Raw genomic sequence first — 24,159 nt, forward strand, 5'->3', positions numbered from 1 at the left:
AGTATAAATAAATAAATATATCCAAAAAGGTTTTATAATTTTCTGTTTTGTGTAGAAGAGATAATCCATGTTACCTTCTGTTTTTCATTTCCACCTTCCGCTGTTTTCTTCTAGATCTCTGTCTCTACCACATACCTCATGTTCCCACCACTGGAATGTCTGTCCTCCCTGCATGGCATTCCTGTGCCTCTCTGTCATAGCTACTTTTCTTGTTGCTGGAAAAAATACCCATCACCCAGAGTTAAAGGGAAAAGATTTATTTAGCCCACATTTTTGTAGAGGTTTCAGTTCATAATCAACCGGATGCAAGGCAGGGTGGCTCACGGTAGAGAGACACTGCAGTGGAGAAATAGTTTGTGGTGGGCAGAAGATAACAAAGCAACAAGGGATGACTGCAAATCTTTCTCTCTCTTTCTTTTATCTTTTTTTTTGCTACACTGTTACTATGTCATGTAGACTGGTCTTGAACTCACTTATGTAGCCCAGGTTGGCCTCGAACTCATGGTGATCCTCCTGCCTCAGCCTCCTGAGTGTTGGGATTATAAGCACGTGCCACCAGGCCTGGCAGACCACAGCTCTTTCTATCCCTTGTATCTTCTCCAGGCTGCTTCAGGCAGGTAGCACTCACACCCTTAATCCTAATGTCCTTCACCCTAGCATTGCACCTTGAATCAATCCCAGCACCATGTACTCTAGATCCAGCCCCCTCTGAAAAAGCCCCACCTCTGACTGCATGAAGCTTTGGGGGTATGTCTAGACACAAAGCACAACACTCTCTTTCTTGGGCCACATCGCTTGCCTCCCCAGAGAAGTGCTTCTCACCCTGTCCTGATGCCTTTAGAGCTGGGCCCTTCCTTGTGTGTCTCTGGAGGGCTGACTCCTCAGTTGACATTGGCCTGAGCTGTTTTGCTGAAATGGGAGATGAACAATGTTACTCCAAAACCTGGTGGGGTACATGGCAGCTCCCAAAGCAATCTCTGTGTATCCCCTTCCATGCAGCACAGCACTGTGCAGGCCTCAGTGTTTCAGAAGTGTCTGGTGTATTGTCCACATCCCCATTACATGACTGCAAACCTTTTGAGGGAAAAGACTGCTTCTTTTTCTTTTCCTACTTCTTAATTGATCTATAACTTATGTGTGATCAGTACCTTTATTTTAAACATCTATTGTATAGCTCACTAAATGTTGACATGTGCATGCCTGGGTCTGATATCCCTGCACACCTGCTGTTATGGTTTAGATCTAAAATTACATCCAAATTCTCAAGTGTGTGAAAGGTGATGGATCATGCAGTGTAATACTCACCTGTGGATTCATGCAGAGATGGGCTGAGGAGCAGAGTGTGCTGTCAGAGGAGAGGCCTGCTTGGAGGCAGGTCACTAGGATGTCACCTGGGAGAGTGTGTTCTTGTTCCTGGCTCCTCCCTTCTCTCTCACTTCCTGGCTGTCATTGGATGAGCAGGTTCCTTCTGCCCGGGCCCTTCTGCCGTGCTATTTCTGCCTTGGCGCTGCCAACTATGGTCTGCAAACATGAGCCAAATCAACCTCTGCTCCTTTCAGTTATGGGTGTCAGGTCTCATCCTTGTCCCAAGGAGGAGAAAGTGACTAAGATACCTGTGTAACCACAGCCAAAATTAGCTCTGGGACATTTCCTCCCCAACTTCCTGAAGGAGAGAGTGACTATTTGCTGTAATCATAAGATCTAAGAAAGCCTAAAATTGATGTAATCATGTTTGTTCTTTGCTATATAGCAAACCACTCTCATGTTTTGTTCACTTAAAGAACACACACTTCTCCTTTCTCCTGGTTCAGCTCAGAGGCTCTTCAGTCTGGGCAGCTGGGCTGTGGATGGCTTGGCTGCATTCCCTGTCACACTGGGCCTCCGCTCACCTGGCTGGGAGTCTTTGCACCCAGCCCCTCATTCTCCTGGAAGCCAGCCTGCGTTCCACCCATGCGGGCCTCAGGGCATAGCGCTTTCCCTTTTTGCTACTATTGTACAGGCTGAAGCAAGTCACACGGCCAAGCCAGGTTCCAGAGGTCCATAAATACTTAACCTCTCTGTGTGAGGGCAAGACAGTTATGGTGGGAGGCCTGCGCACAGCAGTGGGGAGAATTTGTGGTCAGTTGCAAATGGCCACTGATGTTTTTCCAGCAAAAGGTAGCAGAACAGAGATGTAAACAGGCCAAGAAGTGAGTCAGGGCTGGGAGTGCTGTTCAGAGGTTCGTGTTTGCCTAGCGGGCATGAGGGCCTGGGTTTCAGCTCCAGCACTACAGAGCGAACAGCCCCCTCCTGAAAAAACAAAAACAAAAACGAAGAGGCAGATCAGTGTAGATAGTTTTTAGGGTAACTAAAAGACGGTCATGTAAAGTAGTAGAAAGGAAAAACAAAACGACATAATTAATGTCAAATCAGGCAGAAAAGAAAGCAAAGAGAACAGGCAGGATAGTAAAAATAAAACAATTTGACACACAAATGTTAGCAATTAAATTAATGCAAATAAACTACATATCAATAAACTGCTGAACTGATATTTTTTCAATTTTGTAATTGCGATTTTATCAATTTAACCGTGTGTGTGTGTGTGTGTGTGTGTGTGTGTGTGTGTGTGTGTGTGTTTGAGGCAGGATCTTGCTATGTTTTCCAGGCTGGCCTTGCACTCACAGTAATCCTCCTGCCTTGGCCTCACAAATGCTGGGATTACGGGCATGTGCCACCCCATCTAGCTATTTTATTCATTGCTAAGAGTACAGGCCAGCGATATGAACATTACATTGTAATGTTGTTACCAGTTTCTGGTGGTCTGGGATGTCCTTCTAGGGGTGTTTTCTAGGCTCTTTTTGTACTGAACAAAGAACAAGACGAGTGCAAAAAGGTACCAAGATTTTACATTTATTAAAGGTAAGAAAGGAAATATACTCTGAAGAGCCAATGCAAGCCAATAAAAGTAGGAAAAGAAGTGCACTGTACAGGAAGGAGCCAGCCACTGTGAAAGAGAGAGCGCAGTCACCAAAAGCATGACAGACATCTTTTGTATCCGCTGCCCCTCAAGCTGATGTCAGATCTATGCCATTCTATCAAAAACTAGCTTGATTTCTGGCAAGAAGAGCCGAAGATCACATTCTGATTGGTCCCAGGTTCAGGGCTTTGGGACCCATTTTTGCATGAATTTCCTCAATCTCGGGATCGTGCTTCCTTGCTCAGCCAGTTCGCCCTGCCCTAATCTCCTGCCTCAATTCTGTTCCACTGTCACCACCAGCAGTACCCATGACTCACTTATTACTTATTTATTTGTTTTTCGCCTTACTGAGGGTTGAACCTAGGGGCTCACACATGCTCAGAAAACTCTCTGCCACTAAGCTGCACCCCAAGCTGTTTGTTTTTTTATTTTGAGACAGAGTCCCAGTAAATTGCCCAAACTGGGCTGGAACTTGAGATTATTCTGCCTCAGCTCCCAGAGTGCTAAGATTACAGGTGGGTACTACTATGCCTGGCTCTATGACTCCTTTTATCTCATAAAACTGAAACCCAGAACAAAGCAAAACAACAACAACAAAAAACTGAAACCCAGTCCCCTTTAAAGAATTCCCCATTCTTACTTCCCCTAGCCACCAGCAACCCCTATCCTATCTGCTTTGTGATTTTGACTACTTCAGGGACCTCACGTAAGTGGATTTTTTTTTTTAATCAGTATTGGGGATTGACCACGGTACTTGTAAGCATAAACATGTGCTTGCAAGGCAGGCGCTTATGCCACTGAGCTAAATTTCCAGCTCCAATAAGTGAATTCTTACAACACTTATTTTTTTCTGACTTGGCATCATGTCTTTAAGTTTTATCTCTGTTGTATCTCTGTGTCAGAATTCCCTTCTCCTAAGGGTTTTTTTTTTAGACATGGTCTCACTCAGTAGTCCAGGTTGGCCTCAGACTTGAAGCAATCCTCCTGCCTCAGCCTCCCCCAAGTGTTGGGATTACAGACATGCACCACCACAACTGGCTTTTCCTGAGATTTTAACACAGATGTAAAGATAATCTAATGGAAGAAGGACAGTTTTTCTAATGAAAACAGCTGGAGTAATAAGACTGTCATAAACTAGCAGAAAAATGTCAGGTGAAACCTCACATCTTATACAAAAATTAACAGGAAATTCATCATGGACATAAATGTGGAAAATGAAATGATGTATTTTAAGGGAAAAGATGGGAGAAAATGTTCAGAACCTGAGGCCAGGCAAATAAGTCTCTGACTTGACACTAAAAGAATGATCCATAAAATAGGCCTGGTAGCACACACCTGTAATCCCAGTACTCTAGAAGGCCAGGTTCGAGGATCAAAGTTCAATTCCAGTCCAAGCAATTTAGTGAGACCTTGTCTCAAAAAAAAAAAAAAAAAAAAAAGCTAGGGATATAGCTCAGAGGTACAGCACATGTTTGGCAAATGCAAGGTCTTGAGGTCAATTCCTGGTACCCAAAACAAAATAACAACAAAAAAAGATGATCCATAGAAGGAAAAATAATAAACTGTACCTTACAAAATCAAAAACAAGACTGGGCATGGTGGTACATGCTTGTAATCCCAGCACCTTAGAGGCTGAGGCAGAAGGATTGCTGAGAGTTCATGGCCAGCTTGGGCTACATAGTGAGTTCAGGACCAGCCTGAACTACATATATGGCAAGACCCTATCTCAAACAAACAAATGAACACACACACAACAACAACAACAAAAAAATCCCCTGAAAACATGTTCCGCAAAACACTATGTTAAGAGGATGAAAAGACAAGATACGAATGGGAGAGATTATTTGCAAACCTTTTATCTAATGAAGGACTATTCCTAGAATAGAGTGGTCCCCCATATATGGTTTTGCTTTTCAAGGTTTCAATTACTCATGGTCTAAAAATGCTAAATAGAAAATATTAGAAATAAATTATTCATAGTTACATTAGACTTCTCTAGAGGAATGAAACTAATACAAAATATATGTATAATTATAATAGAGAATTTATCAGGTAGGCTTGCAGGATCAGAGGCAGAAGAGTTCACAGTGATCATCTGAGCCATGGAGAGCCAGAGGATCCAGCAACTCCTCAGCCCAAGAAGAAGGAAGCCGTAGAACAAGAGAAGTCAAGGATGCAGCATCAGTCAAAGGTCAAAGCCCTGGAAGTTCTGCAGAGTCACCAGTGGGAGCCTGTGTTGGAAGACTGAAGGGTCAGAAGTCAGCCTTCTCAGTGCTGGGATTCTGTGTGAACTGTCACCCCCAGCTCTCTTCTTTCCCTTTTTATTCCATCCAGACTACAAATCTATTGGTTGCTGCTGCCCACATATGGGTGGGCCCTCTTCCTTCAATTTGCTGGCCTACATGTCAATCATCCAAAGACACACTCAGAAAAGTGGTTTATTTATATGCTAGGTGATTCTTATTCAAACTCAAATCAATTTGACATATCACATTAACGGTCACAATTTAAGTGTCTATTACTGTGGGATATCGCTACAATTGTTCAAATTTGTAAAAAAAAAGATATGAAAACATGGTTATATTGGTTTTGGTATTACCGGTGGTTTCAGGCATCCACTGGGGGTGTTAGAATGTATCTCCTGCAAGTAAGGAGGGATAACTTCATGTAAAGAACTCTTAGAACCTCACAGTATAAACCCTCCAAATAATTCTACTTGACAGCAGGTAAGAAACAAGAACATGTATTTGACCAAAGATGATATACAGGTGGAAAATAAGCACATGGAAAGATACCAAGTTCATTAGCCACTAAAGAAGTGCAAATTAGAACCACAATGAGATATCACTATACACTTGATCAGATTTTAAAAATTGTGACACTACCAAATGCTGGCAAGGATTCAAAGACACAGGAAACATTTACTCTGGAAAACAGTTTGACAGTTTCTTATAAAATGAAACATACAGATTGCCATTCTACCAGGAACTGCACTATTGGACATTTAGTCCAAAGAAGTACAAACTTATATTAAAAAAGAAGTAGAAATTTATGTTTGCATATGAAAACTTTTATATGAATGTTCATAGCAATTTAAAATTTTCCTAGGAACTGTGGATGTAGCTCAGTGATACAGAGTGTGCCTAGAATCAGTCAGACCCTGGGCTCCATCCCCAGCACCACTATATATGTATGTGGGGTCCTTGTGACAAAACTGTTGAATACCTTGGCTGTGATTGTGGTGATGAACATTCAAACCTATTTGGTTTCATACCAGTTTTACCAGGTGTGGTGGTGCACTCTTGTAATCCCAGGACTAGGAGGCTGAGGCAGGAAGGTTGCTGTAAATTCAAGGCCAATCTGGGCTACAAAGTGTGTGCAGGGCCAGCCTGAACTGCATAGTGAAACCCTGTCTCAAAAAGGCAAAAAAAAAAAAAAGTCATACCAGTTTGGTTCATAATAGTCTCAAAGCAGCAGCCACCTTTAGTAGGTGGTGGTTATAAATTCATACCATGGGCTACTACTCAGTAATAAACAGGAACAGCAGCTGCCAGAGTGAATCTCTGGAGAATTATGATGAGTGGAAAAAAGGTGAATCCTCAAAGGCTCCATGCTGTAAGATTTCATTTATATAGCACTCTTGAAATGACAAAATTACAGAAATGCAGAATAGATTAATGATTGCAAGAGATGAAGACGACAGATGAGGAACGGAGTGGGTGTGATTCCTAGCAGATGACACAAGGGATCCTCGTGACAAAGCTGTGAGCACCTTGACTGTGATGGTGGACATTCGAACCTATGCAAGTGACTAGGTGACACAGACTTAAGCACACACACAGACACAGGCTGATGAGTACACCAGTGCAATCAAACTCAAGGAAACCTGAGCAAGATCAATACCTGACCTTCAGATCAGTGTCAGTATCTTGGCTGTGACATGGTGCCACAGGTTTGTAAGATGTTATGTTATCTCAAAATAAAATACTAAAGTAAGTAGATGTAAATGCTCTTGTTAAAAAAGATAGAGGATAAGCTGAGTGTGTTGGCATATGCCTGCAGTTCCAGCACTTGGGAGGCTGAGGCAGGAGATCGCTGGGAGGTAAGCCCAGCCTGGGCTACATAGGGAGTTCGAGGCCAGCCTGAACCACACAGTGGGACCCTGCCTCAAAACAAAACAAACAAAAAGCCTGCCACAAAAACAAAAAGCAGTAACAACAACAACAATTAAAAAATGATAAGGAATATCAGAATGAAAAACAAAAGAAGATCAAACAGGATTATATTACAAGGAGTGCATTTAAAGAATAAGAATAAATAGTAAGGTCAAAATAGAAGGATGGAAGAGTGTAAGCACACCTACTGTCCAGGCAGCAACCGAAGAAAGTCAGGGCTTCTGGATTAACTGCAAGCCAATGGCATCTGAAAGCAAACAATAACCACCATGACAGAAAAACAAAAACAGAAGACAAAACAAGAGCCCCTTAAAATATAGAGGGAAATTTGTTCATAGGAAAAATGTTCACTACTTAACAGGAAGGTATAAAAATTATAAATTGTATGCATCTAATAACATGGTCTTGAGCTACCTATCTACATATGTATGTATATTAACACAACTCAACGTGATGGTGTTACATTGAGATACAGACAGCCTGGTGATCATTTTTTGTCTGCTCATGTGTACACACAAGTGCACAAGTGAATCTGCATATTTGCCAGTCTGGTATATATTTTTTCCCAGGCCATAGTGGGATGTTCTGACACTTGACCAGTGGTTGACAGAATACTTGTAAGAATGATACTGACTGAATCATGGGAGTGCCCTATTTATTGGTGGATTAATCTATTGATGGGTTTATAGCTGGGTGTGCTCTTAGGAGATGGGACCTGGTTGGAGGTGGGTCCCTGGTGGTGTGACCTGAAAGGAAGCGTTCTTATTCCAGGCTCTGGTCTTTGTTTTCTGCTTCCTGGCCACCATGGCACGAGCACCTTTATTCCATCTCTTCTCGTCTCACCATTTCTGCCTTGAAGGATGCTAACCATGGACTGAACATACTGAAACTATGAGCCAAAATAAACCACTTCCTGAAGTTTCAAGTGTCAGGTATTTTGTCCCAGTGATGGGAAAGCTTGCTAATACAATGACCTGGTTAAACTGACACATAGTTACCATCACAAAGCTATAACTGTAATGGAGCTTCTATAGATACTGCAACAGTTTTTCAGCGGGGTTGAGCCATTGTAACACTCTTGCTAGTAACCTGTGAGAGTTTCTAGTTGCTCTACATCCTTGTTAACACTTAGAATTGTTCATGTTTTATATTTTTTTCTAGTGTTTAGCAAGTTGTTTATTTTTATTTATTTGTGCTAGGGTTTGAGCCTAAGGTTTTGTAAATCTAGGAAGTGTTCTACCACTGAGCTACACTCTCAGCCCTCACTGTGGCTTAAATTTGCTTTTCCCTGAAAGTGCTCTAAATGATATAACTGCATGTATATTTAAGTGTATAAGATAGATAATGATATTACTGAGTTTTGTTGGATCATTGAACAAAACGGTTTGCAGTCTCACTGTTTGAATGTCCACTTTATATGCTTTAATTTTGTAACTTGAACAAATATTTCTAAGATGACAATATGTAACCTATCAACTAGTGATTTCCTACTGCTTATTTTTTTCTGAAATTCTGTATAACTTGTACCCTTTTTCTCCTTAAATAAAAATTTTTTTAAAATTTGCTTTTCCCTGATCACTAATCCTGCTGAACACCTTTTATTATGATTAGGGTTGCTAAAACTAGCACATAAATAATCTTAAGACACACACTTTTTTATGTTGAAGGTAGGGCTAAAAATGTGGCTGTCAATAGCCTAGTAAGTGTCTTTCTTTTCAAAGACTAAATTTTCAACATGTACTTAGGCTGGCTGAGAAGAAGAAGAAGAATCAATGAGAATAAGACTAAGAATGATAATAACAGGATCATCTACAGAAACAGGTTCATTTTAGGGGTTGAAAAAACCCACCCCTCAGTTGTCTCCTCCTTTTCTGTAGTTCCTGCCCTTGTATCTGGTTATTGATTAATTATATAAGGTCATTGGAGTCACAGAGTCCCCAGCTAACAGTATCTGAAACAAGCAGAAAGTTTTCTTCATCAGTGACAAGCCCAGGGTCATATGGATGGGCTGGTGTGCACTCTCCATGGTGTTAGGGACCCAGGTCCCTTCCTACTGTTCCTATCATACCAAGAGTGACCTTCCTGTCCCATCCTTGTTTTAACATGGGAGGGGGTGCTCTGAACAACCTTTCCTCGTTTCATGGCCCAGTAAATAGAGATAGACGGAGTGTTTGCTGACACTGTGGTTTTTCAACTTGCAGGGTAACATTCCCACCAGCAGTGCTTGAGAGTTCTAGTTGTATTATCTCCTTTTAACAGTTTGTCCTGCTACTTTTCTCTTGTTGCTGAGACAAAATATCTGATACCCAAAATTAAGGCGGGAAAGGTTTATTTAGCTCACAGTTTGTGGAGGTTTCAGTCTGTAATCAGTGGGTTCCAAGGCAGGGTGGCTTGGCACAGGGGCAACAATTCAAGGTGGCAGAGGACAGCAGAAGCAGCAAGACCAAAAGGAGGCAGAACAAGTCGGGCGTGGTGGCACACACCTGTAATCCCAGCACTGGGAGGCGGAGGCAGGAGGATCATTGCAAGTTTGACATCAGCCTGGGCTACAAAGGGAGCTCAAGGTTAGCCTAAAAGCATAGTGAGACTCTATCTCAAAAATCAAAAAGAAAGAAAGAAAAAAAAGAGATGGGGTAGAAAACAAGCCTCTTCTCTTCCCTTATATAGTAAGCAATCTACCACTACCACCCGCCCCCCCAGGGTGGGTGTAGCACCCACACCACCTCTGTGCCCTCTTCTTCCACAGAATGAGGGTGTTTACAAAATAAGAACTCTGGCTCCCTGATGAGTCATGTAGTTAAACTTTTAAACTTTTCAAGTTGACACAATGTATCAACCATTACACACTTGGGATTGGTTGCGTTTTAAATTTTTCTAATTAGAGTAGTGTAGCTTTTTTTTCTTAAATCTTTTTTAAAATTTGGAGATAGTGTCACCAAGTTGCCAATGCAGATGACAGAATAAGTCACTTATTCCTGACACTGTGTGGTCAGGAATGTGGTCACTATGTGCAGTTTGGTTTGGAATTTTTTTCTTTTCTTTTTTCTTGAGACAGCGTCTCTCTATGTAGCTCAGGCTGGCCTTGAATTTACAGCAACCCTCCTACCTCAGCCTCTGGAGTGCTGGGACTACAGGCATGCACCAGCACCTCATGCTGGTTTGGAATTTCTGACTCTCAACAGACAGTAACTTTTAGAGATTAAGCACCCGCAAGACTACTCAACAAAGAGAGGCCAAGATCCTCAAGAAGCACTGCTGATAGGATTATTTCCAAAAGATGAAAAGTATTTCCAAAAGATGAGAAGTATAGAACAAAAAGCGGCCTTTATTCTGAGAACACGGAGAGAGATGACTGGCACCCCCCACTGCTGGTGTCCAGCAATCTCTCCCGCGGACACGTGGCGTGGGGGTTTGTAAGTAGCCTCTGTTTGGGGTGGAACCTAAGGGGGCATCAGGGATGCACGGGTAGCCCATTGGTCCTAGGTTTCCCGCCATAGGCAAATTTCCAAGCGCGGGGAAGCCAGTGTCACAGGTAAATTCCCAGGGGCGGGGGAGATAGGGGCTTCCTGGTTCCGGTTACAGTGTTCTGCCTGGGCCAAAAGCCTTTCAGTACTCCAGTGGGATGGCTTTAATGAGAGATAAGTTCATTGACTGCGCTACATTTATTCCAGAGGTGCTTTTGTATACTGACCCTGAGAAACCTCTGCTGGTCTCTGAATAGGTCCAGCTCTGGCTCTTGAGGCTGTGCCACAGACCAGGCAACCCTGACTGGGCAGGGGACGGCGTTCAATGTAGAGCATTTGACCATTGCATGAGGTCTTAGGCCCCATCTCCAGTACCACATGACAAAAACAAAATAGATTCCTGTAATTCTGACTGTTTACTGCTAGTGAGCTGGTCACTTAGCCTGCAAATGCATCCCACACAGCAGGAGGGCAGCCCCTCTCCTAACATTTGCTGTTTTATTTGTGTTAGTTAGGGTGGTTCTGATTGACTCCATTTAAATCCAACTCAGATAAAAATGAATTTAGGGTTCAGCTATGCGGGAGGTGGGGGCTGCTACTGACTTGAGGGACACTAGATCCAGGGTGTCTCCAAGTCTTTCATCATTTCTCTGATGTCAAAGGACAAAAGTACTGGAAATTTAACTTAAACAGGCTTTTTTGGAGGGGTGCTAAGCATTGAACCCAGGGCCTTGGCACTAAGCTACTTCCCCAGCCTATTATATTTTTTATTTTGAGATAATATTTGAGACAAGATTTTTCCAGGCTGGGTCTGAATTTGTAATCCTCCTGCCTCAGCCTTCCAGAGTGCTGGGGTTATAGGTGTGCACTACCATACCCCGCTTAACTGGCTTTTGTTCATGGTTTTAGAACTGTGATTAGAATGAGAGCAGGATCCAAGAACACCCGGGCTGCAAGTGATCAGACAACAAAACTGACTGAAAATGAAATAGTAGCACAGAGGCAGTGTGAGTAGCTGCATTGTTCGGCCCTGTTTGGGTCAGCTGGCCTTCTACCCATTTGCTTGATGTTCAGCTGCTGCAACTGACTGAGATTCAGTATTTTCACTAATTCAGATTGGAGCTCACTACCAAGGATGAGTGTGTGAAGGCCTCCTGGGGCCTGGACTTAATGCAGGGCATCAGTGCTTGTGTTGGCCACCATCTTTTTTTTTTTTTGGTTTTTGTTTTGGCAGCTCTGGGGATTAAAGGCCTCACATTGGCACAACAAGTGCTCCACCACTGGGCTGCCTCCCCAGCAGTCACCACAGTTTGGAGCTCTGGTTTCAGCATGTTATTCACAGGTCTTGAGTCCTTATTAATGAGTGTTTCTAGATTTTTTCGTTATTTCAGCCAGTGAGACAATTTAGTGGCCAGCAAGTGGCTCTGCCGTGGACACTGAAGTCTTTCTGAGAGGGTATGGTGTCCTGGGAATAGGATAATGAACCTCAGGAGAAAGGGATTCCCAAGACTAAAGATACTCCTTAACGGACGTCCTCATGAACCACACTAATCAACACCAAAAGATCGAAGCTCAGGCCATGCGGGTGGTTCAACAGTCTGAGTCCTGCTGGTTGCAGCCTCATTGAGAGAATAATGGGGAGTGGAGACTACGGTTCACCATGAAATGACTGCATTAAAGAGGAGTTTGATTGGCTTTATTTGGCTTTGTGTTGGTGGTACTAGAGATTGAATCCAGAGCCTTTGCCCTGAGCTTTGCCCTGAGCCTAGTCTTTCTTATTTATTTATTTTTATTTTGACACAGTGTCCTGATAAGTTGCTAAGTTGCCCCGGTTGGGGATCAAACTTGAAATTTTCCTGTCTCATCTTCCCAGAGTTCTGGGATTACAGGTGTGCATCACCATGCCTGGCAAGAGCGATTCATTTTTATAATGGCTCGGATAACACAAGTCCCACTAACACAGAGAGTTACTAGAAGTTTATAAAGGTTAGAAAACCTTGGAAAGCCAACTTAGCCATGCACAAACTAGGGTTTTGGGTTTTGTTTTTTGGGTTTTTTTGGTAGGAAAAAGGAAAGATTAGGACAGCAGCCAATGAAGGGCAAACATGAAAAAGAATAAAATTTGTGGGAGTGCAGAGAAATCTTGATCTGTGATCCCAGGAAAGCATGTCTAGGCTGCCACCTAGATTCCCCTCCAGCAGGGGAGAAGGCCCCGCCCTCGAGGGGCCCTTTTGAGTTGTGAGACGCAGACCCAAGAGTCAGGCCTTGACATCCCGGCAGGACAATGGCGAGCTCCACAGTATTCGAGGGCTGCCCTTGTCTTACCCACAGTTCTTTTCCTTAGAAAACCAACACTTCAGGTTCTAGCCTGTAGAGGGCTTGATTTTCCTGAATTGCTGGATCATGAGAAGATTTCTTTTACCTGATAAAGATACACTTTGGTTTCACGCATGAAAGCCTTGTGCTATGGAGTCATTTCAGAGCTTGTAAGAGTGAAAAGTGACATAGCTCAGCAAGTGCAAGGTCCTGGATTCGATTTCCAATACCAAAGGAAAAAAGAGTGGGAGCTACGTGAAGTTCTACTGTTACAGCACTGTTTTTATGGAAAGCTGCTACCTGTCACAGGCTGAATATAAAACATATTATATGCCGAGTGTGCACAAGACCCTGATTCAATCTCCAGCAACAAGCATGGGCACACACATACACACATGCAAATATTACAAGAACCCCTTCAGATCCCACTGCAGGTGGCAAATGAATAAAATCCCTCCATAAATGGTCAAATGGCCCAGCAGGTAGTAGAAATACACCCCCTGAGGTTTTCACTGTCTTCCCTGGATCAAGAATCTGTCAAGACCAACACTGGTTTTAAGTCACATGAGCAACCTTGGAACAGTCACTGAAATAATATCATTTTGTCCACTCCAGTGTGAGTTGTGGAATGATGGACTTTTAATAAGGAAAGTCATCAGGAGTCAAGAAAGTGCCAACACCATCCAGGCCTTCACTCTTACAGTTGGCTTCACGTGCATTTATTTATTAATTTGGGATCAACATCCTTTTCAATACCAATTTTGCATCTCGTCTTCAGGTGCACAGTACTGTGTATTACCTAGGCAGGCAGTTTGACTTGGGTCAAACTTACGGAGTTCATTCAAATTGCATGTTTTAGTAGTTTCAGTTCTGGTTGATTTAGCACAAAAATCTGCCAAAGCATTTCCTTTGTATTTCATTCCTGTTTTGCTAAATGTAGGTTAGCAGTTTATAAAATACTCTTCATAAGACTTCTGGAAATTCTTACCCAGTAAAGTTCAGTGATCTGATTTGAATATTCTCAGAAATCTGTATTTGTCAGTCTTTTCCATGAGTCTCTTGAAGACTAAATAAATACTAAAGACTATCAGATTTGTATAATTTTGACCCAATTTCAAAAACACGTATGAGTACGTACATACAGATATAACTAAAAGAAAGTGTAGCATTATTTATATTTTGAAAAATTTTTTACATTGTATCAAGGTCTACTGGCCCTGAATCAAGGGCGGCAGCTTCCTGACGCTGTTGGTTTCAAGCAGGAGCCTAAAGAGATGTCTTTCTATGGTCTGTTGGCCATTCGGCCCAGGATGGGTGCGTCATGCTGGGGCCTGCAGCGCCGGAGAAACCACACAACCTGTCCTCCCCTGCTTGTTTTGTTTAGCTGAACTTCAATATACATGAAAGTATGGGCAGCTATTTTGAACAGAACAAGAGACTCTATGACAGCCATTAGTGACTTCTCTGTTGTCTGGTCTTGAAGACCTAAATCGCCTTCTTTATTCTGTTTGGATCAGTTTTATACTATGTTGTTTTGTATGAATTCTCTGCATGCAAAGACATGGACAACTATTTGGAAGAAAACAAGAGACAATATGTAGATAGTGAAGATCTCAGGTCGTCTAGCTTTGAAATTTATATCTCTTACATTGCTTTCTTATGGCCTATTTTGTTCCATTTTGTTGTGTTTAATTTTACTCCCTTTAAAATAAAAATAAAAAAAGAAGGGCTTGTTAGTTTAATATCTTTTACAAGATGAGAAACATATCCTTCAAGGATTTCTAGGAGCCAATTGGAAAATCCCAAAGTTAATTCTAGGTCAAAACACTTGATGAAACACACATGCTGGCAAATGCCTGTAGTCCCTGGTATGTGGAAGACAGAGGCAGGAGGACTCAAAATGGGAAGCTAACCTGGGCGATTTGGTGACACCGTCTCCAAATAAATAAAAAAGGACCAGGGATGTAGTTTGGTGTTTCCAGTTTCAGTCTCCAGTATCACAAAATAATGACAACAGCAAACCCCACAAAACAGCAAACAAAAATAACTCCTGAAACCCCCATTTGACCAAAATAGGATAACAAGCCTGGCATGGGGGGTGCACCCCTGTAATCTCGGCACTTGGGAGGCTGAGGCAGGAGGACTGTTGTGAATTCAAGGGTAGCCTGGATTACAAAAAACCAAAAATAAAACAAACAAACAAATGAAACAAAACAACCTCCCTGCAAAAAAACAGGGTAAAAGGCAATATGAAACATTCATCATTTATTTAATCAGAGTGATAAAAACTTAAAAGGCAAATACATAGTTATATAATTGTAGGAAAACAATCTTAGTTTTGTTTTGTTTTTCAGCACTGAGGATTGAACTCAGAGCCTTTGCAAGGAGCTATATCCCCCCGAGCCCTTTTAGAGTTTCTATTTTGAGATAGTCTCACTGACTTGCCAGGCTGGCCCTGAACTCTCCATCTTATTGCCTCAGCCTCCCAGAGTGCTTGGATTACCAGTGTGTACCACCAGTGCCCAGTTTAATCTCTAACTTTTAGGCAAAAATAAAAAAAAACTTGTGAATGGTCCCTGTCTAATTTCACCCAGCTTGATCCCACCTAAAAACTCCTTTCCTGAGATCTTCTCAAATTCCTTCTGTTGTTTGTTCTAGATCCTATCTCGTTCATCTGGGAACAACCTCTCATTCTACTTTAGGATAAAAAGAAATCTGTTTTTTATTTTTAAATCTGTTTTTGCCTTAAAAGCACATCTTTTGTGTACACACACTTACGTACTGAGCCATGCTTTCCTTGTCTTGCCTATACTATTTCCGGCTTCGTTGTTTCTAGTTTTAGCAGCTGCCTGAATTACTTTACTCTCACTAGCACCCACAATAAAGGAGGAAAGGGTTATCGCAGTGCAATTCCAGCCCCTAGCCAGCTGGCTCCAGTATGTGAACGGGGTGGCAGAGGGACCTGGGACAGGCATCTGGGCATCGCATTTCTCAGGAGGCAGAGAGCAACCCACCTCCAGCCAGGTCCCCTAACAGCAGGTGCCCCCTGACCCAGTCACCTTCCACGCACAGGAGAAGGTGGAGGACGTTTGAGATCTAAACCGTTAACAGTGACCATATAGAGATTTTAGTTCTTGAACAAAAGATTTTGGCCCCAATAACCCTTAAGTGCCCAAACCCACCTCAGACATGCACTTCGCCCCATGATGCCCTTTCCCAGATGAGCTTGTGATTTGCCAGTTTCTGTGGACCCCCTTCTAGGCCCGGGTCCTCTTTCTATCATGACTTCTGCTCTTGCCAGTGACCCACTGGCAAGAGACAAAATGATTGTAAGTCTAGTTTAACGACCTTAAGTGGTCTTTTACTCCTGATTATAGAATTGGGGATGGCTCAGAAGCTGAGAAAGTCCAAACAGAGCAGGTTAAACGATCTCCAGGCCTGCAACTTGACCACCCAACATTTCTGACAGAACCTGAAGTGATTACAACTCAGTGCTTTGCCTATCCGAGTCTGCTGCGGACTCCACAGACCGTGCTCAGCGGCAGGGGTCCCCTGAGGCCCAGGCTTTGTACTAAGCTTCGGATTATGTCCTCTGCTTCTTCCTCCCTACCCACCTCTCTCTGCTCTCTCCTCTGTGGCTCTACGATGACTGCCTGTTCTTCAGGGTGGCAAATACAGATGCATCACCTCAGGGCTTCCTGGGATCCATTTACACAAGCAAACAAGGGGAGTCACTCTTTCCTGACAGCACATGCTTTGGGGTTGTCTTCCTGGCAGGGTTGTTGGGGTCACACAACAACCTGGCAGGACGATCCCCGAGGCTAGGAGGATTCTGCTCCCGATTGGCTGGTCTGGTCACATGCTCATCACTTTGGGTGGAAGCAGTCAGTTTTACTTCAGTCCCGTGGATTCCGCTCCCCCCCCCAGCCACTGCCCCCCAGGGGATCTGTAGTCAGAGGAAAGAGTAAGGCATGATGAGCTGACAGAGACTTCAGATGGCCAAGACAGTTTCTTTGATCCTTTTTTCCCAGATTACGAGAATAGTAGTAGGTAGAGGAAATATGTCCATCAAAAATCCTTTAGGAGGGACTGCTGGTGTGCTGGTGAGCAGCTGGCTTACAAGGGGACATCTCTGTGGCCACCAAATATCCATGGATGGCTCTTCTGAGGGTCCAGCGGACAGGAGTAGAGGGCGCCCGTGGGAGAGGCTAAGATTCTGCTGAGCCTCACAAGACTCTGGACTTCAGTAACGGTGACCAGTGGGTGAGCGGGACTCTGGATTGCTCAGGCTAGTGAGAAAGGGGGTTCCCCAGAATGGAGTCTGAAGATGGAGGGAGCCAGCGGGTGTGGGGGGGCTACTTCAAACACCAGTCATAAGTCTTGGGCTCCCTGTACTTCTGATCAACTGGCTATAATTGGGGTCCCAGCAACTCCCTCCTTATGATAGTAATTTGCTTAGAATAGCTCGTGGTACCCTCTTTATGCACCTGTGCCAGTTTCTTAGGAAGAATGCAGTTCAGAAACGGGCAGGTAGAGGGGGATGCTTAAGGGAAACATGGGAAAGAGGAATGGAAATTCCATTCCCCTGGAGACCGGAAGCCAAGAGAGAGCCCTGGGGACAAATACTGTCACTGTTTATGGCCAGCTGTGTTCAACTCCTGCCCATGAGACTCAAATAACACAGCAAAAGCACTTAGAACATCAGAAACGTTTTAGCAGAATAATAATAGCATTTTTTAAAAAGTCAAATCAAGTAGAGGACATAATGAGTCTTCCTGGGCTCCCCTCTTTCCCCTGGCCTCCCTCCCTGGAGGACAACACTTGACCTCTTCTGTCGGGCTCTTGTGTGGTGTCTTCTTTATCGCCTTTTCTTAATGACTTCACTGTGTCACTGTGTCACTGTGGTCGTTATCTCTCGACTCCTTGTTCTTCCGTGAAAATGCAGCTGGGTTGTAGGCGCCTTCCTTCTCTTGCTGGTATAGTTCAGAGCTACCTTCAGTTTCTCTATGAGTTATTGAAACTGAGATCCCTGTATCAACACCGTCCGCTTGATTTCTCATCATGAACTGGAGATTTTTCTTGTCTTTCTTTTTCTTTCTTTCTTTCTTTCTGTCTGTCTGTCTGTCTGTCTGTCTGTCTTTCTTTCTTTCGTCTTTCTTTCTGTCTTTTTGAGACGGGGTGTCTCTATGCAGTTCAGGCTGGCCTTGAGCTCACTTTGTAGCCCAGGCTGGTCTCGAACTCACAACGATCCTCCCATCTCAGCCTTCCGAGTGCTGGAATTACAGGTGTGAGCCACCACACCCAGCTCTTTATCATTTCTTGCTTTGTTAGATGAGGCCTGGCCGCCTGTCCTTTCAGCTGCCCTTTCTCAAAATCTGCCATCAGCTCGGTGACACAGGGATGACTTGGTCTTCACTGTAGTTAAGGATTCAACACGTTACATGTAAACCGATGCTGAAGTCAGTAATTCAGGAACAGCGGGGACGCCATGGGGATGTAAGTAAGTGTGTCAGTCCCTTTGTTTAACAGCTTTCTGTTTTTTCCAGGAATTTCTGACCGGCTTTTTCTTCTTCATGTGGACCATATCTTCGCTGTGTTCCAGTCTTTCTATTCAGCCAGATGTTCTCCTATTCTACCCTTCCTCAGAAACTTCCTGTAGGACCTTCTTCCTCCCACTTGACCTAGACTGCTTACTCTGCGGGCATGTTTCACGGCAGTTCCAGAAATGACCTGGACTCAGGGTACGCTCTGAGCGGTGTCTAAATGTGATAGAATAACTGGGGTGCAGTCTGGAGGCGGCAGTGGATTAGGGGATGTATCAGTTGGTAGGGGGCAAGGGGATATATTTCTCAGGTGCCAAATATGGGCAAAGCTGCCTTGGGATTCTTTTTAAAATTCTTTTCTTTTCTTTTTGAGGCAGGGTTTCATTTCACAGTTCAGGCTGGCTGACTTTGTAGTCAGGCTGACCTCAAACTCACGGGATCCTCCTGCTTCAGCCTCCTGACTGCAGGGATTACAGGTGTGTGCCACCATACCTGGCCTGCCCTCAGATTTTTTAAAATGGTCTTTGCCCAGGAGACTGAACTGGGGGAACCTATCAGAAAAGATCCTTGAAGGGCTGGAGATATAGGTCAGTGGTGTAAGTGCCTGCCTTGCAAGCACAAGGGCTTGAGTTCAATTCCTGGTAACAAAGCAAAACAAAACAAACAAACAAAAAAAAGAAAGAAAGAAGGAAAAGACCCCTGAAACTCGGGAGAGTTTTCAATACCCAATTGGATACACATTGCCTACATCAAGATAATGGTGTATATGGAGACTTGTATTTCCAAGTATCTCAAAAAGACTTCCTATTACAAATTAATTAGTTAATTTTAAATAAGGTTGCTGAAGAAGTATTTTTAGGGCTAGGTAGGTAGCTCAGTGGCATAAGCACCAGCCTGGCAAGGTGCTGAAAAAGCCTTTCCAGGGAAAAAGCAGTAAGCACGCTCCCCCACTCCAGGCATATTGCTACCAGTGGGCAAATGACCAACCATGCAAGACTGTGCCCTCCCCCATTTTCCCCTGGTCCTTACCTTTGGAGGTGGTGATGGAAGGATCTAGAAGATGAAAGAAAAAGTCAAACCCTTCTTAATCTGGGCTTCCAAACCCGGGTCTCATGCTGGGGGAGGGAGCAGCTTCACCTTGCCTAAAAGCTCAGAGTTCTGAATGTTCCAATGAATCAGAGTTTCAGGGTGCTCTATGTGCCTCGAAGAGCTTTCAGAGCAATTGGCTAAACCATGAAATCTGCCCTGGAGTGTTCAAAAGAGAATCTTTATTGAAAGGGTGAGAAGCAAGACAGTTTGGCCTGCTCATACCCTCTGAGTGCAGCCAAGCTGGGCACCCTCAGCATGACTGGGCATGTGTCAGGAGCACCTCGGCACTTCCCACACTGGCTTGGACTCCACACTCCATGCTGTGTGATGTCTGGAGGTGCCGGGCATTGAACAAGGAGAATGGTGTCATTAGGAAGGGCGTTGCTATGGAGTTGCTCCATAGTAGCTCTCCTGGGGAAGCAAAGTAGATGCCCCTGGTGATGTAGCTCATCAGAGGCTCAGAACCTCAGTTTGGGTCATGGGCCAGAGAAATTTCTACAGAGGGCAGAGTGCAAATCATTTAAAGTCTACACAATCTGTGTTGCAATCATTCATTCCTGCTGTTGGGGCACAAAAACAGAGATATCACAGAAATGAATGAGCGTGGCTGGGTTCCTTTGTAACTATTTACAAAAGCAGATGATAGGCCGAGGTTCACTGTGTGCCAACTTTTGGATTAGAAGATGAACTAACTTGCATTTCTGCTACTTCTCTGGTAAGAAACTATAGAAAGAAACAGAGATTTCAGAAGGAAAAAAACTAAAAACAAAAAACCAAACTGTAACAACCAGACCAAAAAAAGAAAGTGAGACACCTCTCTCCTTGGAGACTGATGGTCGTTTTAAAGTTCTGTGTACTGCTGTGTTTTTAGGGGTGTGTGTGTCAGGCTGAGTGTGGCTGGAAGCGGTCCTTGTAGGGTACCAGAGGGCAGCAACTCACTCCCTCACCACTTCCTAGAGTTGTCAAGGAGCTGTCACTGCCTGTCACCAACTTAATGCAGCTTCTCCTGAGTCACCAGGTGGCAAAGACTGCTAGACTGAGGCCTTGTGGAGAAGGCAGAGCAACACCCTGGGTTTCCTCTCTTCCTTGCTTTCCTTGGAAACCCTCAGGCTGCAGGAAGCTCAGCGCTGCTCCCCAAGGGCTGAAGCAGAGGCTCTGACCTCAGACACTGCTGGGAGGGTGACAGTCAAGGGGAGAGAGGGCAGATGGAGTCATGAGGTTCTTTCCCTCACCTTGAAATCACAGGCTGGAGTGACCGAGACCAGCATGGGGCCTACAAGGAAGATGCTTCTGGTGATACATGTATCACCTGATGCTGAGTTATTGGCCATACAGACAGAGAACACCTGCAACAGAAATACACAAAGGCAGAAGAGCAGTTTTGGCAACAGGAGGTTGTGAAAGAAGAAACAAGAAGAAATAGCAGACATAAAACAACAGGCTGGGGAATGTAGCTCAATGGCAAAATGCCTGCCTGGCAAGTGTGAGGTTGTGAGTTCAATTCCCATTCCCCACAAAATAAGATATAAAACAATAATTGAAGACGGAAGAGGGGCTGGGGGTGTAGCTCAGCAGCACAGTGCCTGCCTGGCAAGCGCAAGGTCATGAGTTTGATTCCTAGTACCAAAAAAAAAAAGAAAAGAAAAGCTAAGTAGCAGACGAGATGAATCATGTGACGCATGAAACTGAAGGATGTGGGACTGGGAGGGGAACATGCCTGAGGCCCCAGCTCCTCCGGAGACTGAGGTGGAAGAGTGAATCAGAAGGAATTAGGCCCAGCACTTTGGGGCCAGCCTGGACAACACAGTGAGACCTAATCTTAAAAACAATTAGTTAAATTACACTCAGTTACATTAAAATTTTTCAGAAACTTGCTTAAAACTGCAGGATGAAATGGCGAGTGGAAATAACCATTTGAAATGATCAGAAAAAAATAAACCAGAAGAAATATCAGTGACAGTGGAGTGACAGGAAGATACAAAAAGAGGCCTATTTCCAGAGAAAGCCTCTGAAAGAAACAATAAAGATGGTGAATAGCAGATCTTGGAAGAAAGACTAAGGAATGATGATCAAAAAGCCAAAAGGACTTAGAGCACCAAACCAGAGATAATTTGCGTGATGGTTAGTATACAAATTCACATAATACAGAGTCAATATTAAAAAACTGGTTGTACTGAGCTATATCCCTGGCCCTATTCTTTTTATTCTTCTAGGAGTAAAAATCAACATGAAATTTAAAATATATGATTTATAATCCAAGCATGGTGGCACATTCCTATATTTCAGCACTTAGCAGGCTGAGGCAGGAGAATCGCCAGGAGTTCAAGCCTAGCCTATCTACATAATGAGACCCCCGTCTCAAAACAATCAAACAATCCCCCCCTAATATACCATTTTTTTTAAATCTTTTTCATTTTTATCGGTACCAGGGATCGAACTCATGACTGCCTGCTTGCAAGACAGGCGTTTATGCCACTGAGCCAAATCCCCAGCCCCCCAATATACCATTTTAATAACATCAAAACTATGATGTACTTAGAGAGAAATTTAATGAAATATATGCAAGATCTGTATTCTGAAAAAGTATAAAACATTGCTGAGATAAAATAAAGGAGATTTAGATAAATGGAGAAAGGTACCTGTACTGTTAAGACGTAAAAATTCCCTAAATCATATTAAAGATGAAATACAATTCCAGTCAGAATTCCAAACTGATTCCAAAATTTACATGGAACAGTAAAAGAATTAGGGTAGAATAAAAAGAATAGGGCTGGGGATATGGCTCACTGGCACAGCATCTACCTGGCAAGCACAAGGTCATGAGTTCAATTCCCAGTATCAAAAAAACCCCACTGGACATTTAGCTCAGCGCCATAAGTGCCTGCCTTGGAAGCAGGCAGTCATGAAAAAGCAAAAACAAAACAAAACAAAACAAAACAAAAAAAAACTAAAATAAAGTTAAAAGACACTCATTACTCATTTTTAAGACATTATAAAACTACAGAAATAAATATAATGTGGTGTTGATGAAAGAATATATTCAGTATAATATATATATTCAGTATAATGGAATATAGGGTCTAAAAGTAGACAGACATATATACAGTCGACTGAGTTTTTAAAAGGCTACAAAGATAAGTTAATGAAGACAGAACAGTCTTTTCAACAAATCACACTGGAACAGCTGGGTATCATTATGCCAACATGTGACTCTCAACCTGTATCTTGGCTCATAAGTTGTGCTAGCTTTCATTCACTATAACAAAATACTTGGGATAATCACGTTATAAGAAGAGGTTTATTTTGCTTATGGTTTTGTAACGTCCAGGCCATGATTGTTGGCCCTGTTGTTTTGGGCCTGTAGGAAGCCAGCACATCACAGCAGGAGTACATGGGAGGCAAAAGCACTCACCTCATAACCAGGAAACAACAGAAACAGGAAGAGATGGGGATCCCAACATCCCCTTCAGGGGCAAATCCCCAGTGGTCTACAGGTTCCAGATAAGCCACACCTCCTAAGCAGTCTACCACCTCCCAATGGCGCCACCCTGTGAGAAAACCTTAAACACATGGGCCTTTGAGGACATTCAGTGTCCAAACTATAGCATGCATAAAATTATAAAGAGTTAGGTTGGGTGTTTAGCTCAGCAGTGTAAGTGCCTACTTTGCAAACTCAAGGTCATGAGTTCAATCCCCAGCACCCAAAAAAAAAAAAAAAAAAGCATTCAAAAGACTCATAGACACAAGTGCAAACTCCCAAAAATGTCTGGGAAAATCTATAAAACAAATGTTTTTTTTTTTTTCTTAGAGTAAGTGAAGATATCTTACATATAACCAAAAACAGTATCAATAAAATTTTAAAATGGATACGTAATATTGCATTGAGTCTCTTTTCTTTCTGTTGCTCTAACAGATTACCTGGAGCTGAATACTGTATAAAGAAACTAAGGTTCAGTTAGTTCAGTTTTGGAAGCAGAACATCTAAGATCAGATGGTTCAGGTGATTTGATCTCCAATGGGAGCTTCATGGTATATGGAGAAGACATCACACCGGCAGACCGGAAGCCAGAGAGATTCAGCAGCGAGAGTAGCATTGCAATACTGGCACAGGAGGAACCCCCCAGCGCCTGAAGCTGTGGGGAGGATCAGATTTTATCCCTCTATCTGCAGGCCAGCCGACAACAGAGTGAATAGCAGCAAATAGCTAAAGGGCGAACTTGGTACACATAGGCTTCAAGGTGGGATGAAATTTTAAGGAACCTCAAGAAATCTGGATAAAATGTTTGAGTTTAAGGCTGTAGGGGTCATCAGTGCAGGCTGGTACACAGAGCTGGCAGCAGGGGACTGCAGGGTGACCTTAGCCCTGCACTCAACGTTTTATTGCCCTTGCCTCTTGCTATCAGGGGCAAGCTGCTGCCAGTAATGGAAAGTCCATTGTTTGTAGTGGGCAGCTCAGTGTCTCTCTCAGGTCACTCTCAGCGCAGTCCTGACAAGAGTCTATTTATTTGTTTGTTTGAGACAGGGTCTCACTGTAGAGTCCAGGCTGGCCTCAAACTCACAGCAGTCCTCCTGCCTCAGCCTCCTAAGTGTTGGGATTACAGGCATGCACTACCATG

At 43.4% G+C, this 24,159-nt stretch overlaps 2 long non-coding RNA genes and 1 other non-coding gene across 6 annotated transcripts; 2 read left to right on the forward strand and 1 right to left on the reverse strand.

Annotated features, from left to right (window-relative positions):
* Positions 1-241: 241 nt before the first annotated feature.
* Positions 242-19,788, reverse strand: LOC134470900 (uncharacterized). Of its 3 annotated transcripts, none has more exons than XR_010040108.1 (6): positions 19,484-19,788; positions 7,316-7,378; positions 2,054-2,289; positions 1,306-1,521; positions 823-909; positions 242-336 (listed from the first exon to the last, which is right to left on the reverse strand). It is a non-coding gene; the product is annotated as an uncharacterized LOC134470900 (long non-coding RNA). The 3 variants fall into 3 exon arrangements; XR_010040107.1 differs by adding an exon at positions 9,615-9,677 and having other exon boundaries at positions 242-909; XR_010040106.1 differs by having other exon boundaries at positions 242-909.
* On the forward strand, positions 14,123-14,265 carry LOC111756336 (small nucleolar RNA SNORA2/SNORA34 family). Its single transcript, XR_002790825.1, has one exon. It is a non-coding gene; the product is annotated as a small nucleolar RNA SNORA2/SNORA34 family (small nucleolar RNA).
* LOC134470901 (uncharacterized) lies at positions 17,775-23,274 on the forward strand. Of its 2 annotated transcripts, none has more exons than XR_010040109.1 (3): positions 17,775-18,370; positions 18,458-18,652; positions 20,789-23,274. It is a non-coding gene; the product is annotated as an uncharacterized LOC134470901 (long non-coding RNA). The 2 variants fall into 2 exon arrangements; XR_010040110.1 differs by having other exon boundaries at positions 17,778-18,196.
* The last annotated feature ends 885 nt before the right edge of the window (positions 23,275-24,159 follow it).

This window comes from Cavia porcellus, unplaced genomic scaffold (genome assembly GCF_034190915.1).
Source record: "Cavia porcellus strain 051 isolate PalLab524CR breed Dunkin Hartley unplaced genomic scaffold, mCavPor4.1 scaffold_17, whole genome shotgun sequence".
Taxonomy (NCBI): domain Eukaryota; kingdom Metazoa; phylum Chordata; class Mammalia; order Rodentia; family Caviidae; genus Cavia; species Cavia porcellus.